This window comes from Triticum urartu, chromosome 6 (assembly GCF_003073215.2).
Source record: "Triticum urartu cultivar G1812 chromosome 6, Tu2.1, whole genome shotgun sequence".
Lineage (NCBI taxonomy): Eukaryota > Viridiplantae > Streptophyta > Magnoliopsida > Poales > Poaceae > Triticum > Triticum urartu.
The window spans coordinates 252,097,163-252,115,387 of record NC_053027.1 but is presented as its reverse complement, the minus strand read 5'-3'; positions in this window follow the sequence as shown (position 1 = coordinate 252,115,387).

Genomic DNA, 18,225 nt, shown 5'->3' with positions numbered 1-18,225 from the left:
TGTTATACCAGGAGTAGAAGCCAACTGTACAGGCTTAGTAACACTTGACGTGGTCTTCAGATCCCCGGACAATTTCCGAAGCGAAGAGTTAATCTTCGATATAGTCCCATTTCGCAGTGGCTATCACGCCCTGCTCAGACGAACCGCATTCGCAAAGTTCAATGCAGTGCCGCACTACGCATATCTCAAGATCAAGATTCCAGGCCCTCGAGGAGTAATTACGGTCAACGGAAACACTGAACGCTCCCTCCGTACGGAGGAGCATACGGCGGCTCTCGCAGCGGAGGTACAAAGTAGCCTTATTAGGCAATTCTCCAGTCCGGCCATTAAAAATCCAGATACTTCCAAGCGCGCCCGGAGTAACCCATAGCAGGACCGCCTGGCACACTCTGAGCAAGCGTTGCAATGCGGCCCCAACCCCAGCTTTCGCGGCATAGCAAAACCAGTACCTCGCGTACATAACTACGCCCTTGAAATACCATGGGCATAGGGGAAGGGGCACAATAACGGCACGCCCAGAATACGGCTTAAAATGTACTAGGGGCTGCCGGATTCTTTTTTTTAATTTTTTCTTACTTTCAGGACTCCATACTTCGGACGACCTATTCGGCAATTCGACTGCCGCACAAACGATGCAAGATCCAGGGAGGCAGACAAGCCATGCCGCATTATGGAACTCCCAGGTGGTCTCTGTTACGAGCGGTATACCTGTTTTAAATACAACTCCGCGGCCTGCCCCTGGTCAGGACATACTGAATAGTCCAATATCTTTTGCTTACCGCACTATCTGTATCGTTCGGCTTTGATAAATAGCCTGTCTATAAACAATGCATAGCTTTTGTCTATTTTCTGCATTACTCTCTTTTATATATGTTCATTAATGACATGTTGCACCCGTACACTGTGGTACGGCAAGTACGCCAGGGGCTTCAGTACCCTTTAATATGGTGTGAGAAGTCCGTACACTTTCACAAGTGCGGCACCCCGAACTTATAGCACTATATGCATCGGCTCCGAATCATGATTTGGGTCAATAGTTGGGTTTGCCCGGCTCCTATGTTTTGGTGCCTTACGTTCCGCTATATCGGCTAAGGTAGCATTAGGAGAACCACTGCGATTGTGCCCCGGTTGAGCTGGGTTAAGCACCTCAGTGGAGAAAGCTAAAACTGACTGTCATGATGAGGCGAGAGACCGGTCGCTGTTCGAGAGGTTTTTTCGAGTCCCTAAAGACTTATGCCGCTTCGAGCGAGGAGCCGGATTTGTCCGGCCAAGGCGTGGATAGAGCCCCGAACTCGGTCTTCCGAACTAGGGGCTTCACCGAAATTTAAAATTATAAAGTTCTATGGCTAAGTGAGAGTGTTCAAGCATTATAGCCCGATTGCCTGGTTCGTTGTGCTGAGCGCCTCCCTCGAAGGACCCAACTATGGGAAAAAGAGCGCTCAGGTTTATCCCGAACACCCCAGCACTAGTGGCATGGGGGCAGAAGCCGACGACTTGCCATCTCTCAATTTTTTGATAAACGGCCGCACAGAAAATAATATTTTAAATTAAACAAGCATTGCTTGAGCACCTATGAACAAGTTTTCAGCGCACAGGATAAAAACGAGCGAGTTTATTCAAAAATTACATCCTTGGTACATTCATCCGCCACAAGGCGGGCACCCGCAAGAACATCCTTGTAATAGTTCTCGGGCTTGCGATGCTCCTTCCCCGGCGGCGGCCCGTCCTTCACAAGCTTCTCGCCATCCAGCTTACCCTAGTGCACCTTTGCACGGGCAAGGGCCCGACGGGCACCTTCGATGTAGACGGAGCGCTTGATGACCTCGAGCCTTGGACAGGCCTCCACAAGCCGCCGCACCAGCCCGAAGTAGCTCCCAGGCAGGGCCTCTCCGGGCCACAGCCGAACTATGAAGCCCTTCATGGCCTGTTCGGCCGCCTTGTGGAGCTCGACCAGCTGTTTCAGCTGGTCGCTCAAGGGCACAGGGTGTCCGGCCTCAGCATACTGAGACCAGAACACCTTCTCCGTCGAGCTGCCCTCTTCAGCTCGGTAGAATGCAGCGGCGTCGGATACGCTGTGGGGAAGATCTGCGAATGCCCCTGGAGAACTCCGGATTCGGGTAAGTAACAAGTAGTTTACTTTTATATTTCTGCTTTGCATAAAGAATGCCTTACCCGCTGCTATCTTCTTAATCTCCTCCAACTCTTGGAGGGCCTTTTGGGCTTCGGCCTTGGCAGACTTGGCAGTCTCAAGGGCCGCCACGAGCTCGGACGCTTGGGTCTTTGACTCAAGCTCCAAACTCTCATATTTTTTCATGAGAGCCTGAAGCTCTTGCTGCACCTCGCCGACCTGAGCCCCAAGTTTCTCTCACTCAGTGCGCTCCACGGCCGTTTTCTTTTCGGCCTCGGACAGCGCCTGCTTGAGGGTCGCCACCTCAGTCGTGGCCCCTATAATAAGCAGTGCAATCCTGTTATTTTTTGCAATCACGCCTCTCTATAGGCACTTTTTCTGTAAGGTATTTCCTACCTTCTTTTTCCTCGAGCTGCCGCTTGGCAAGGCCGAGCTCTTGCTCGATCCGCTTGAGGTCCTATTTCAGGACACCCACCTCCGCAGTCAGTGCGGCGGTGGATAGCGGTGAAGCCTGCACACGCATATTGACTCTTTATTGTTAGACTCCTGCGAAATTTACTAGATCCACTATTCGGCTTTTCTTTCCGAACGCCAAACAGAGCATCAGGGGCTACTGTCTATGCGGTACTATTTTATATATATTTTTACTTACCTTCTGGATCACCGTACTCATAATAGTACGGTGCTCCTCGTCGATGGAGGCACCGTCAAGCACCTCAAGCAGATTGTCCGGCACCTCCGGTTGGACGGAGGCCACCGGCTCAGAAGGCTTGCTCCCCTTGGAAGGAGTTCGCCTACCGCGGTCCGGAACTGTTGAAGATTCCGGCGCGGTGTCCTGCACAAAGCCGGACATGGAGCCCTGGGGGGTCTTGTCCCCTTTACTCCTGGAGTCCGGGAGGTCGCCTTGCGGCTCCTCTAGGACCACCTCCTCCTGCCCCGGAGCTCATTGCGACGCCCCTTCGGCGTCATCCGCAGTGCGGGGGGAGACAGCGGGCGGAACTGAGTTCACGTCCGATGAATCCAGGGAGCCGCTCGACGACTTGTTGAGTTCGGCCCGGGGCAGGCTGCATAATTATGTTCGACATTAGGGAAGGCTGTGCAACAAAGCAACGTCATGAGTTACTCTGATATCCGAATACTTACGATTTCGCCGGACGCTTGGCCCTATCTGGCCACTCCTCTCCGTCCTCTTCGGCGTCGGGGGAGTAGTTCGGCGGAGGGGTCTTCCTCTTCCTGGACCCTTCGGCCTCCCCTGTTGGGGCGGCCTTCCTTTTCTTTCCTCCCCCCGCTGGAGGGGGAGAGTGTTCTTCTTCCTCCTCCTCGTTCTCACGGGAGGAGAGCGTCTCGGACTCGTCAGATGACGAGTCCGACACCGCCATATTACGGGTACTCTTTCGAGTCCCCGTGGCCTTCTTCTTCTTGGCCTTCTTCTCCGGCACCACATAAGGCACCGGAACCAGCAGCTTCACTACGAGAGCAGGGGCTGGGTCTTCGGGCAAGGGAGCCGGACAGTTAATCGATCCGGACTGCGCCTGCCAAGCCTATCAAAGGTGAGGGAGTTTAGATCCCACATAGAGTCAAACTATGAAAAAAGCTTAACATCCTGTAAAAGGTGAAAATAGCTTACCTCGCTAGCGTGACGCCGCGAGCTGTATCTGCGGTCCTCGGAAGCGGATGTGGGAGCCTCGGCGACTTTGGTTAGCACCTTCCAGACGTCTTCATATGTCGTGTCGAAGAGCCTGTTAAGGGTTTGGTGCTGCGCCGGGTCGAACTCCCACAGATTAAAGTCCCGTTGTTGACACGGGAGGATCCGGCGGACGAGCATAACCTGGACTACATTGACGAGCTTGATCGGCTTGCTCACCAGGGACTGGATGCATGTCTGCAATCCGGTCACCTCTTTTTCGTCGCCCCACAACAGGCCCGTCTCTTTCCAGGACATAAGCCGCGTGAGGGGTCCGGATCGGAACTCGGAGGCTGCGATCCATTTCGGATCGCGCGACTCGGTGATGTAAAACCACCACGATTGCCACCCCTTCAGGGTCTCCACGAAGGAGCCCTCGAGCCATAGGACGTTGGCCATCTTGCCCGCCATGGCGCCTCCGCACTCCGCCTGGCTGCCGCGCACCACCTTGGGCTTGACATTGAAGGCCTTGAGCCAGAGAACGAAATGGGGGCGGGTGCGGAGGAATGCCTCGCACACGACGATAAACGCCGAGATGTTGAGGACGAAGTTCGGGGCCAGATCGTGGAAATCCAGGCCGTAGTAAAACATGAGCCCCCGGAAAAATGGGTGGAGTGGAAAACCCAGTCCATGGAGGAAGTGGGGAAGGAATACTACCCTCTCATGGGGCCTTGGGGTGGGGATAAGCTGCCCCTCCTCGGGAAGCCGGTGCGCGATGTCTTTGGACAAGTATCCGGCCTTCCTTAGCTTTTTGACATGGCCCTCCGTGACGGAGGAGACCATCCACTTGCCTCCCACTCCAGACAATGCTGGAGAAGGTTGAGGTGGGAAGTGCGGGCTTGGGCGCTGGAGCTCGAGTGGGCAGGATATGGGTAGGCAAAGGAGGAAGAAGGCGTAGGTAAAAAGGTGGATCCTTATCCCCTTATATGGGCGGATGCGATTGTGCGTCCCCACCAGCCTAGTAAAACTCGCTTGCCTCCCAAGCGCTGTGATAAATGGCACGGTTGGGTTACCCACGTCCTTATTGATCAGAATCCCGTAAAGGGGGTACACGATCTCTGCTTTGACAAGACGTACCAAGGAAACCGCCTCGCAAAACACGTTGAGGTGGAAAAGTGAAAACGATTCGAGTGAAGGACTTGGCTGTAGTGTGTTGACGCACTGCGGAATATGTCAGCAGATTTGATTTGTGTTAATATTATTCTCTCTATGGCAATATGTGGAAGCTTATTTTGCAGAGCCGGACACTACTCTTGGTGTTTACAATCTTTTAGGAAGGACTTGGAGGAGGAACCCGCCTTGCAATGCCGAAGACAATTTGCGCGCCGGACTCGTCGTCATTGAAGCCTGGTTCAGGGGCTACTGAGGGAGTCCTGGATTAGGGGGTGTTCGGGTAGCCGGACTATACCTTCAGCCGGACTCCTGGACTATGAAGATACAAGATTGAAGACTTCGTCCCGTGTCCGGATGGGACTTTCCTTGGCGTGGAAGGCAAGCTTGGCGATGCGGATATTCAAGATCTCCTACCATTGTAACCGACTTTATGTAACCCTAACCCTATCCGGTGTCTATATAAACTGGAGCGTTGTAGTCCGTAGGGAATCAACTCCATACACAACAATCATACCATAGGCTAGCTTCTAGGGTTTAGCCTCCTTGATCTCGTGGTAGATCTACTCTTGTACTACCCATATCATCAATATTAATCAAGCAGGACGTAGGGTTTTACCTCCAACAAGAGGGCCCGAACCTGGGTAAAACATCGTGTTCCCTACCTCCTGTTACCATCCGGCCTAGACGCACAATTCGGGACCCCCTACCCGAGATCCGCCGGTTTTGACACCGACAACGGGCATGCCAGGAACAGGTCTGTGTTTATCCTTTTTATCATGTTTTGCAATTCTAGCAGCTTCTGCACAGAAGTAAATAACATGCCCATCTACATTTCTTCCAAGAGATCCTTAACCATAGCAATACTAGGTTCTACTTTAATTTGTTCATCGGGTTTAGGTGTTCTAATATAGCTTTTGTTGACTACAATTGAAACTTTAGCATGTTCCTTTATCCTAACAGGGAAAAGTGGTTCCTCAATATAAGCAGTAGGAACAACTAGATCAACATTATAAATTATAGTTTCTTCTTTAACTGGTATTGGTTCTTTAATTTCTTATTTAATAGGTGGGTGATATTTACACCACTTCTCTTTAGGGAGATCAACATGAGTAGCAAATGATTCACAAAAGGAAGCTACTATCTCAGAGTCAAGTCCATATTTAGTGATAAATTTTTCAAAAGCATCGGTATTCATAAAAGATTTAGCACAATCATAAGTTTAATATCTGACTCTTTACCTTTGTCGAGTTCCCAATCTTTAGAGTTGCATTTAATTCTTTCCAAAAGACCCCACCGGAATTCAATAGCCTTCTTCATAAAAGAACCAGCACAAGAAGTATCAAGCGTGGTTTGATCATTACGAGAAAGTCGAGCATAAAAATTCTGGATAATAATTTCTCTTGAGAGCTCATGATTGGGGCATGAATATAACATTGACTTCAGCCTCCCCCAAGCTAGAGAGATACTTTCTCCTTCACGAGGCCAAAAATTATATATATAAATCCGATCACGATGAACTAGGTGCATAGGATAAATTTTTTTGATGGAACTCCAGTTTCAATCCATTCCAATTCCAGGATCCAATATCATCGCATAGCCTATACCATGCCAATGCTTTTCCCGTCAAAGATAAAGGGAAAACCTTCTTCATAACTTCATCTCTGGCTAAACCTGCAAGCTTGAACAATCAACAAATTTGTTCTACATATATCAAGTGCATATCAGGATGTTCGGTTCCATCTCCTGCATAAGGATTAGCTAGCAGTTGTTCTATCATACCCGGAGAAATTCATATTCAATATTTTCAATAGGTGCAGTAGGTTGAGGGGTAGATAATTATGGATCCGGTCGAGGTGAAGATACCCCAAACAAACCCCTCAAAGGATTGTTTTCCATAGTAACAAGTGACAATAAATTTCAGCACACTATACAAATGTTTCCTTACCAAAGGAATTTCACTCCCCGGCAACGGCGCCAGAAAATAGCTTTGATGACCCACAAGAATAGGGGATCAATTGTATCTCTTTTCAATAAGTAAGAGAGTCGAACCCAATGAGGAGCAAAAGGAAATGACAAGTGGTTTTCAGCAAGGTAATGTCTGCAAGTGCTGAAATTGTATGTAGTAGAGTAGTTTGATAGCAAGATAATTTGTAATGAGCAAGTAACGATAATAGTAGCAAAAGTGCATCAAGGTATCCCAATCCTTTTTAGACAAAGGATAGGCCAAAACGGTTTCTTATGATAAGCAAAGCGTTCTTGAGGGTACACGGGATTTTCATCTAGTCACTTTCACCATGTTGGTTTGTTTCGTGTTCGCTACTTTGATAATTTGATCTATGGGTGGACCGGTGCTTAGGTGTTGTTCTTACTTGAACAAACCTCCTAGTTATGATTAACCCTCCCGCAAGCATCCGCAACTATGAGAAAAGTATTAAGAATAAATTCTAACCATCGCATTAAACTTTTCGATCCAATCGGTCCCTTACGGAATAGCGCATAAAACTGCGGTTTAAGCTTCTGTCACTCTGGCAACCCATCATCTAATTCCTACTCCACAATGCATTCCCTTAGGCCCAAATATGGTGAAGTGTCATGTAGTCGACATTCACATGACACCACTAAGGGAATCACAACATACGTACTATCGAAATATCGAACACATATCAAGTTCACATGATTACTTGCAACATGATTTCTCTCGTGACCTCAAGAACAAAAGTAACTACTCACAAATTATAATCATGCTCAAGAACAGAGGGGTATAAAATAGCATAATGGATATGAACATAAAATCTTCCACCAAATAAACCATATAGTAATCAACTACAAGATGTAATCAACACTACTAGTCACCCACAAGCACCAATCTATAGTTCTGGTAACAAGATTGAACACAAGAGATGAACTAGGGTTTGAGATGAGATGGTGTTGTTGAAGATGTTGATGGCAATTGCCCTCCCCAAGATGGGAGAGTTGTTGGTGATGATGATGACAATGATTTCCCCCTCCGGGAGGGAAGTTCCCCCGGCGAAATCGCTCTGCCGGAGGGAAAAAGTGCTCCTGCCCAAGTTCCGCCTCGAGATGGCGGCGCTCCGTCTCGAAAGTCCTCTCCCTATTTTTTTCTAGGTCAAAATGACTTATATACCAGAAGATGGGAACTGGTGGTGGGCCTTGGTGAGCACAACCCACCAGGGCGCGTCTGGACTCCCTGGCGTGCCCAGGTGGGTTGTGCCCACGTGGTGGGCCTCCTATGGTACTTATTTGCTCCAATATTATTCATATATTCCATAAAAATTATACGTGATGTTTCAGCTTGTTTGGAGTTGTGCAGAATAGGTAGCCTGACGTAGCTTTTCCAGGTCCAGATTTCTAGCTGCCGGAATTCTTCCTATCTGTGTATGCCTTGCATATTATGAGAGAAAAGGCATTAGAATTGCTCCAAAAAGCATTATTATGCATAAAAACATCATAAATAACTGTAGGAAAACATGATGCAAATGGACGTATCACCATTCAACTATAAAAGGAGGCCTAAGGCAACCTAGCAAGGGGTGGAAAGTTTTCGACCCCCGACACCTGTACGTGGATAGTTGCACTCCACCAGGCACCCTTGTCAGGCTAGTGCACTTCATGTCTTCGTCTTCCTCAAATTCAATCCACCACAGCGTGAGTAGGGTTTTACGCTGCAAAGTGGCATGAACCTGGGTAAAAGAGAGTTTGATAGAGGCGAAGGTGTCCCGATGTTTTGATGAGATAGATATCGTTTTCTGTGGGAGTCGACTTTGACGATCCGACTACGAACGTGCGAAGACGTTGCGCCTTAGCAATCGCTAAACCAACTTCCGAGGGTTATTGACCACGCCGGAGCACGATCAACCAGACCACGAGGGTCTATTTCCTGCGAGCAAACGAAGAACAAGCAAGAAACTGAGATTGTAATCTGGATATTGCGAATAAAAGATGAAATCTTTATTGATTGAGGTGGGGTTCTATGACGTCTTGGTCTGGTCGTTTGACAGAAACGAAGTACGCGAACTTGCAGCTATGGCAAACTTTTAATCTAAACAAAACCCATAGTCTAAACGATGCCCTAAGGGATGTATATATGGAGGAGATAGGGGGAATTTCGTGGCCCTTGGTGGAGGGGTCCGAAACCAACCCTAACTCTTGTTTCCCCACACATACGGACTCTAAAAACAGCCTATACTTAAGTACTTCGAAAATACATGGGCCTGGCCAATAATAAGGTGACACATCACCTAGAATAGCCTCTGGATGAAACTTATGAAGTGGCATGTTGTATATTTTGTCTAAGGCTTCATGCACTCATTATGGTTGCTTCAAAGTCCTGGAATCATCACTTGTAACTCCGTTCTTGTTCCCCTTGCGCATGCCATCATCTCCATGCTTGAACTTTCTCCAAGGTTCATCTTCCTTGGCCAAGCTAGGCCCTTCATTTGTAAGCAAAACAAATGTATCCAATTTAGGAAGCATCATATTCTCATGAACATTAGAATCGTTACCAAGAAACGAATGTACCTGATAATTCAATTGGCGTGCGCAAGCTCTAGTAATTGGTCCAGTATGTATAACAGCAGGGGCTGTGAGTGTAACAATGGTACTGATGTCCTCATCATCCTCCCCTTCTTGAAATGAAGTCGTCCTCGACGAAAGCTCATCTTGCTCACCCAAATAAGGCTTCAAATCTGCAATGTTAAAAGTGGGACTAACCCCAAAATTTGCAGGCAGCTCAAGTTTATATGCATTATCATTTATTTTCTATAACACCTTAAAAGGACCATCAGCACGTGGCATTAGCTTTGATTTGCGCAAATTAGGAAATCTATCCTGATGCAAATGTAACCAAAGAAGATCTCCAGGTGCAAACACAACATGTTTTCTACCCTTATCTCCAGCAAGTTTATATTTAGCATTCATACGCTCAATGTTTTCCTTAGTTAACTCATGCATTTCGAAAATCAATTCAGCATGTTCTTTAGCATCAAAATTAACCTTCTCCGAAGATGGAAGAGGCAACAAATCAATAGGTGCACGAGGTAGGAAACCATACACAATTTCAAAAGGGCACATCTCAGTAGTAGAATGCAATGAACGATTATAAGCAAATTAAATATGAGCCAAGCATTCTTCTTTCAATACCGTGAAGGCTTCTTCCTGTGTGGTACCCCAAACAAAAGGCACATCCTTCTTTGTAAGCTCGTTGAGAGGTGCAGCAATGGTGCTGAAATCTCTCACAAAACGCCTATAGAAATCAGCGAGGCCAAGGAAACTCCTCACTTGTGTGACCGTTTTGGGCTGCGGCCAACTCTCAATAGCTTCAATCTTGGCTTTATCAACTTCAATTCCCTGTGGAGTAACAACATATCCAAGAAAAAAGATACTCGATCGGTGCAAAAGGTGCACTTTCCAAGGTTACCAAACAAATGTGCATCACGTAGAGCAATAAAAACAGCACGTAAATGTTCCAAATGTTCCTCCAAAGATTTGCTATGAATAAATATGTAATCAAAGTAAACTACCACAAATCGTCCAATGAAAGCACATAAAACTTCATTCATTAATCTCATGAAAGTACTAGGTGCATTAGTTAACCCAAAAGGCATGACTAACCACTCATATAATCCAAACTTAGTTTTAAATGCTGTTTTCCTTTCATCTCCCAATTTCATACGAATTTGATGGTATCCACTACGCAAATCAACTTTGGAGAATATTGTAGAGCCACTCAACTCAGCAAGCATATCATCTAGCCTAGGAATAGGATGACGATGATGAATAGTAATATTATTAATGCCTCTACAATCAACGCACATACGCGACGTACCATCCTTTTTCGGCACTAAAATGATAGGAACGGCACAAGGACTAAGGGATTCGCGTATATAACCTTTGTCGAGTAGTTCTTGTACTTGACGCATAATCTCCTTCGTCTCCTCTGGATTGGTACGGTATGGTGCACGGTTGGGTAATGATGCACCGGGAATTAATTCAATTTGATGCTCAATCCCTCGAATAGGTGGTAATCCCAGTGGCACGTCTTGTGGAAAGACGTCAGCGAACTCCTGCAAAATGTTACTGATAGCAGGAGGCAAAGAGCAAGGCACGTCCTCGAATGAAAATAATGCCTCTTTGCGCACAAAAGCATAGCAAACAGATTTGCTAAAATCTAGATCATCAATATTAGATTTGGTGGCAAGTAAACATGCAATTTTCAGTTTAATTTTAGAAGCAACACTAGCTGGTTTATTATTAGGCTTCATTTGTTGCTCAAATTCTTTTGCCACAATCTGATTGTCACTCTTATTTTTCTCCTGTTTTACTTTAATAGATCTATTAATATCATCTTTCAAAATGGAATCAGGAGTCATAGGAAGCAAAGTAATATTTTTATCCTTATGAACAAGAGTATACTGATTGTTTCTACCCTGGTGTAAAGAATTTTTATCAAATTGCCATGGTCTACCAAGTAATAAGGAACACGCTTGCATAGGTACCACATCACAAACAACGTAATCAGCATATGTGATTCGGCCGATCTTTCATGAAAGGAGGGGATCCCGCGAAGAACATGAGGAGAAAACGAGGGAAATCACAAGGGGAAACACGAGAGAATCACTCAACAACAAGAAATAGTCACACATGTGGTAGATCCTCGAGCACATAAAGTAAGATACACAATCCACAATCAACTAGGGAAGATACACGGTAACCGGTCTTCTTCGTGAGGAGGTCTTCAAGTTCTTCTCCAAAAGGAGGTCTTGAATCCAAAGGGATCTTCTTCGAAGAGGCCGCGGTCTCTCTCGTGGAGTTGATCCGATGTGGATGAGCAATGATCTATCTCTAAAATGAGCTAAACCAATGCTAACACTAGAAAGTTGTACGGGGTGGAGTACAAATAGTCTAGGGGGAGAAGGGATACATGGGCCTCGGCCCTTCACTGTGCGCAGACAGGGGAGGCCGGACGTCAGGGCTGGTCGGGTCAGATGTCCGAGCTTTCAGGCGTCACTGGATGTCCGAGCTGGGGGGGCCAGATGTCCGGGCTGGAGCGGTGGCATTTGTTGCTCTCGGGTTTGGAGGGGCCGGATTTCCGGGCCAGCGGCCGGATGTCTGGGGGCTCGGGAGAGGCCGGATGTCCGGGCTATCGGGGCCGGATGTCCAGGGCCTGCAGCTTCTGGCGGCTGTGCTACTAAAGTGGATGACGCTCCAGGGGCCGGCTGTCCGGGGCCTTGGCCGAATGTCCGGTGCCTGGGAGATGCCCTTGGCTCCTTTCGTTGGTTCTCCTCATCCGTGGACTTGGGGACTTGTACATCTTCATGCACGTCTTCGGGAGGGCCCTCTTGGTTCCTAATCATGCACAACACCTCGGACTTTGGTAGTAGCCATGTCTCATGCATAGAAAGTGGGAGTTCGGAGAAGAGTGAGTTCACCTTATCTTTGATAGCCTTGGCTCGGGCTCGTATCATTGGTCCAAGTGGTGTCGTTGGAGGTGTACGTGCGTCCATGGGGATGACCTTGGGATGCTCCGCATCATCTCCCCTCCCTTGGGAAAGATCCGTCCTCGGATCAAAATCCTCATCACCATGGTAGGGCGAGAGATCTTTGATGTTAAAGATGTCGCTCACGCAGTACTTGTCACGAGGGATGTCGATCTTGTATGTGTTGTTGTTGTAGCGTGCAAGCACCTTGAATGGTCCATCCGCGCATGGTCGAAGTTTGGACTTGCGTTCTTGGGGAAAGCGTTCCTTGCGAAGGTGTAGCCACACGAGGTCTCCAATGTTGAATATCATAGGGTGCTTGTTGACATTGAGCTTGGTCGCAAGGCATTGTACTTGACGCTCGATGGTGTTTCTTGTATCCTCATGCGCCTTCTTGAGATGGGTCGCTCGTGCACTTGCGTCCAAATTGATGCGCTCGTGCACACGGTCCACAACGACAAATATGGAATCTTTCCCATTTCGAGTTCTAGGCAAACCAAGTACAAAGTCCATGCTAATGTCTTTCCATGGTTGGTATGGAATTGGTAAAGGCATGTAGAGGCCATGAGATTGAGCTTTGGACTTAGCTTTGCGACATGTAGAGCATCGGTTGGTGAAACGATTGACGTCCCAAAACATCTTTGGCCAAAAGTAGTTCTTCGAGAGCGTGGTGAACGTCTTGTCGCATCCCAAATGTCCCATTAAGCCTCCTCCATAAGATTCCTGCAAAAGCAACAAACCAAGAGAGGACTCGGGGATGCAAAGTTTTTTAGCTCTCATAATATATCCATCTTTGATGTAATAGCGTTCCCAAGATGTATTCGACAAACACTTGGCATAAGGAGTAGCAAAAGTAGCATCATGCTCATACAAGTCTTTGATATGCTCGAAGCCAATGTCGTCTAACTCAAGTTGTGTAACAAGCATGCATATGCGGGAAAGAGCATCTGCTACAATGTTTTCTTTACCCTTGATGTACTTGATGACATAAGGAAAAGACTCAATAAATTCAATCCATTTAGCATGAGGCTTGTTCAACTTGGTTTGTCCCTTTGGATACCTGGGAGTCTCATGATCGGTATGAATGATAAACTCATGGGGACGAAGGAAATGTTCCCATTCATGCAAAATGCGGACTAAAGCATATAGCTCTTTGTCATAGATGGGATAATTGAGTTGTGCTCCGGAAAGTTTCTCACTAAAGTAAGCTATGGGGCGCTTCTCTTGCGTTAACACACCTCCTATGCCATTGCCACTAGCATCGCAATGAATCTCAAAAGGCTTGTCGAAATTGGGTAAAGCAAGCACGGGAGCATGAGTAAGCAAATTCTTAAGCTCATTGAATGCGGTATCTTGGAGTGGTCCCCAAACAAAAGGCGCATTCTTCGTGCTCAAAGCATGCAAAGGCGAACCAATGGTGCTAAAATCCTTCACAAAGCAACGATAGAAACCCGCAAGGCCAAGAAAACTACGCAATTGATGCAAGTTGGTTGGTTGCGGCCAAGTCTTAATAGCATTGATCTTGGACTCATCGACATGAACACCCTTAGAAGAAACAACAAAAGCCAAGAAAACAAGCTTAACAACACCAAAAAGGCATTTCTCCATATTAGCATAGAGGCGCTCTTTTCTAAGAGTTTGCAAAATGGTGCAGACATGGGTGACATGCTCTATGATAGATTTGCTAAACACAAGAATGTCATCGAAGTAAACCACAACAAATATACCAATGTAACGGCGAAAGACATGATTCATAAGGCGCATGAAAGTGCCCGGTTCTTCTGAAAGACCCATAGTCATGACCAACCACTCATAAAAACCAAACTTGGTTTTGAAGGCGGTTTTCCATTCATCACCCTCTTGTATGCGGATTTGATAGTAACCACTCTTAAGATAAATTTTGGAAAATATAGTGGCACCGCTAAGCTCATCAAGCATATCATCTAGGCGTGGAATGGGATACCTATAGCTAACGGTGATAGCGTTGATAGGTCTACAATCGGAGCACATGCGAAAGCTACCGTCACGTTTTGTCACAAGAATGACCGGGATGGCACAAGGGCTCAAGCTTTCACGCACATGTCCATGGTTTATGAGATGTTTTACTTGCCTATGTATTTCTTTGGTTTCTTCGGGGTTGACACGGTATGGAGCTTTGTCTGGAAGGGGTGCTCCGGGGATGAGGTTGATTCGGTGCTCAATGCCTCGTAGAGGAGGTAGACCCGGAGGTAGCTCATCGGGGAAAACATCTTGAAATTCCTGCAAAAGAGAAGACAACACGAGAGGAAGAGTGTGAGAAATGTTAGTTTGTGGTGCATTGTCCTTGCACACGAGGACGTAGTGTAGGACACTAGATGGGTTCTCACATACTTCTCTTATTTCACGTTTGGTGGCTCACTCTCTCACTATGATCTCCACGATGGGTGGCTTGCTTGTCGGCGATCACTTGACTTGGTGACATTGGACGGAGGACGTACTCCTTGCCCTTCATCTTGAAGATGTAGTGGTTCGTACGGCCGTTGTGGACGACTCCTCTATTGAATTGCCATGGCCTTACAAGGAGAAGATGGCAAACGGTCATTGGAACAACGTCGCACTCCAAGGTGTCTTCGTAGGCGCCGATTTTGAAGGAGACTTGTACTCGGTGCTCGACTTGGATGGTGCCGGAGTCACTAAGCCATTGCACTTTGTATGGATGTGGATACTTCGTCTTATGCAATTGGAGCTTGTAGCAAAGTTCTTCACTTGCGAGATTATGACAACTTCCTCCATCGATGATGACCTTGACGGATCATCCATTGATGCCGGCCTTGGTGTGGAATATGTGGCATCTTTGGTCTTCTTCTTGGTGATGTTGGAGATTCAAAACTTTGGAGACAACAAGTGCGGGACTTGAGTCTTTATCGCAAAAGACTTGTTCTTCTTCATTGTTCACTTGGCGGTGCATGGTGACTTGCTCAAGGGGTTCCATTTCGCCTTCACTCATGGAGTCATAAGTGCCATCTTCATTGAAGACCATGGTTCGCTTGTTGGTGCACTCATAGGACTTGTTGCCTCGGCCTCCGCAAGTGAAACACTTGAAGGAACGCTTGTAGATGACGAAGCTTTCTTGGAAGTCAACTTGTCGATGTTGGTAGTACAAGGCTTTGTAGTCGGTGTTGGAGTCGTTGAAGCTTGGTTGTTGGAGAAGCCGTAGGACTTGGATGAGAACTTGGCATACATGAAATCATCTTGCACTTGGCATTCCGCTTTGGTAGCTTGGTGCACGAGCTCGGTGAGATTTGAGTATGGTTGGAAGTCGGCGATCTTCTTGATGGGATGATTGAGTCCATTCAAGAAGCGTGCCATTGTTTGCTCATCATCTTCCGTGACATTGGCTTGTATCATTGCAATCTCCATCTCCTTGTAGTATTCTTCAACGCTCTTTGTTCCTTTCTTGTGTTGTTGGAGTTTCTTGAAGAGGTCGCGGTTGTAGTAGGTAGGTACGAAGCGTGCTCTCATGACATCCTTCATTTGTGCCCAAGTAGTGATGGGTGGTTCACCTCTTGCCTCTCGGCGCTCTATGATTTGTTCCCACCAAATGAGCACATAGTCTTGGAACTCAAGGGATGCCATCACGATCTTCTTCTCTTCTTCATAATTGTGCAAACGGAAGATCTTGTCAACCTTCAATGCCCATGAAAGGTATTCTTCTGGATCGTTGCTTCTGTTGAACTTGGGCATGGTGAACTTGAGCTTGCCATAACATTGTTCTTCATTGTGTTGAGGTCAGGGATGATGATGCCCATGTTGTTGATGATTATTCAACTCGTGGTGCTCTTGGCGCGGAGGGTTGTCATCGGCATGTTGTTCTTGTCGTGGAGGATCTTGTCGAGATCGAGGAGGAACTTGACGATGCACGCGAGCATGAAATCTTTATTCTTGAATTTCTTCGCAGAGTGCTTCCTCTTGTTCACGGGCTTGTCGGCTTCGGTCGGCTACGGCTCTACTCGAATCGCGTAGAGCTTGTTGCGCCGCAAGTGCATGAGCGTCACGGAGTTTTTGTTCTTGACGTTGTGCCTCGGCGTCTTGAGCACTTTGGTGTAGGCGCGCTCGCTCTTCCTCTTCATGTTGGTGTTGTCGTTGCCGTTCTCGTGCTAGCGCAAAGGATTCTTGAGTTTGACGTTGTCGGCGCTCTTGAGAGTCGGTGTCGCGTAGGGGATTGAGGCTTGCTTGACAATCGGTGCACGCGGTTCGGCGAAGACTGTTTGATGTCGGTGTACTTGAGCCGGAGAGGGTGAAGTCGGAGTGTCAGCTCGAACGGCTCCTTCTTGAAGTGGAAGAAGAGAGGTTGAGCAACAAAGCCCGAATTTCGTCCAGCCTTGCGTCATTCTCTTGCTTGTGATCATCGAGCTTGTGTCGAAGTAGTCCCTTGTACGTTTCTCGGAAAGTCGCAAGTCGGCGGCAAGGTTGTCGATGCGTTCACTCATAGCTTGTTTCTCTTGATGCAAAGCACGTTGTGCACCAAAGAGGTGACTCTTGGTGATGGAGTTCATGTTGTCGTCTTGCTCCATGAAGAGAGGGTTGGTAGAAGTACTTGGCCTATCCATCATTCCAAGACAAATGTGAGTGGTGGAAAGAGAAGAACGAGTACCAAATGTACCTTGACCGAAGTTGAAAGTGGATCGAGGATCACTCCAATGTAGGACAAGTAAATAGCACAATTGGTACTAGCTCTTGTCAGTTTCTCACACCTACACAAGTAAAGCTTTTGGTGGAGCTTGGTTAGGATGGTGGCACAAAATTTGATGCAATTATAAGTGAGCTTCAATAATGTTGGAAAAGATTCGCAAGATGTAATGTAACAAGTAGACCAAGCATATAAGGTACACGGAAACACACACGCAAAAAGATAAGTGGGGTTGGGCAACCAAGGATGAGCCAAAATGTGGAATCCACAAAAATGCTCTTGTTGCACAACACTAGAGAGACACTAGCATGATTGCAGAATAGGCAGATACAAGAACTTGTGCACAACCTACTTAGCAAAAATGCAACGACTTCTATCCCAAGTATGCTCTATGCAAGGTGTTGCTATGATATGATCCAAGATGATCGAGTATGACAATCTTAATGTTGTGAGATGCTATGGTTCTTGCTTAAAAGCTCTTTGCTTATCTTTTCTCTTTGCTTAAAAGCTTGTTTGGCTCTTGGATGTTTGAGCTCTTTTCTCATGCAATGCTTGACGAACCAAGATAGCAAAGGAGTATGCGATGACAAGTTTGTGACACGAGAGATGATACCAATATATGCAACAATGATGTATGTATGCTATGGGAAGTATGAGCACTAATGTGCACAAGTCTCGTTGCCGGCAATACTCAATGGCTAGTCTATATGGGTAAGCAACGCAAAGGAGTAAGGCTATGATGGCTATCAATGTAATGGCAAGAGTGATATGTCCAATACCAAGATGAGGTTACCGGTCTTGCTTCCGGTATGGTGTCAAAATGATGGCATGAATACCAAGGTGTAGTTGAGGTGGTCGTTGTTGCTGACGATGTAGGACAGCGATGATGATGTAGGAGTCGTCCGTGGCGAAGGTGAGCGGCGGTGATGTCGATGTTGAATCGTACCTAGATAGCCGAAACACAAAAGGATACGGTACCGCAACTCAAACTCTCAAACCTCGAAGTAGCAAATGTGTCGGAGAGCGAAATGGTCCAAAATGGTTGGGTTATGCGGAAGTGATGGAGGTATGCAGAAGTATATTTGGTATATGGTGGGCACCGGAACAAAATTTGGGGAAAATTGGACAGAAAAAC